The sequence below is a fragment of the Buceros rhinoceros genome, unplaced genomic scaffold (genome assembly GCF_000710305.1).
Source record: "Buceros rhinoceros silvestris isolate BGI_N320 unplaced genomic scaffold, ASM71030v1 scaffold4355, whole genome shotgun sequence".
Lineage (NCBI taxonomy): Eukaryota > Metazoa > Chordata > Aves > Bucerotiformes > Bucerotidae > Buceros > Buceros rhinoceros.
Window position 1 is genome coordinate 74,636 of NW_010414402.1, and position 900 is coordinate 75,535.

A 900-nucleotide genomic window follows, 5' to 3' on the forward strand; every position below is an offset into this window, starting at 1 on the left:
ACAACTCGACTTCCACTCAGCAATTCAAAGGAAGAGAAGGCACTGAATGCCACAGGTGGGGTACAGATCCCAGTTCCACCTTCCGGGTAGATGGGTTGCATAACTTTGCACTCAGCAGAGTGACTTTGTCCTTCCAGCAGCTCCAGACCCTGTTTAAGGAAACCTTCATGAGAGCCCAGAGCAAGTATGACTGTGTTGATGTCTGGGCTGAATGTGGCTTGCATCATCTATCACAAAAGCTTGTATGAGAAAAATCTTTTTCCCTGTAACTCTTCCTCTACTCCTTCCATGAAACCGTAAGACGAGGTACGGGGAAGATCAGGAAAAACATGCAGTAGGGAGAAACTCCCTCTCAAGCAGCAGCAGAGCACTGAGGAGTCAGACAAACCCAGTTCCAGCAAAAGAAATGTAATGCCACCTGGGGTCAGATGCTCTGTCCTTCCTGCTTTCTCCTCTGCACCTTTCCACAAGTTGTGGTTGCTGTTACTTGCTGCTGGGGCCTGCTGTAGCGTCAGGCTCCAGTAACATAGCTCTGTCTCCAATTATCTCAAAAACCATCGCCCAACTTTAATCATTTGCAGAAGATTTTTGGCTTGGTGTACAGTCACATGGCCAAGCGTTGGCCTCATTTATTTCTTGGTGACAGTAGATACTTAACAAAGGCTTATTTAACACGTCCATCCCATTTTTCCTCTGATCTCTAGCAATACAGAAAATAACGTATGCCCTTCCTTTCTGCAGCAGTCTTTAGATGTATCTGCAGTCCATACTTACATTCCCCCTTTCCTCTAGATGCAATTCTATCAGTTTTCTCAGCATTACAGGTGCTAAAGACTGGGACTGAATTACCCCAGCTGCAAGCAATCTAATCAGGCACCTCCCAGGCACCTCGGTCTGCTC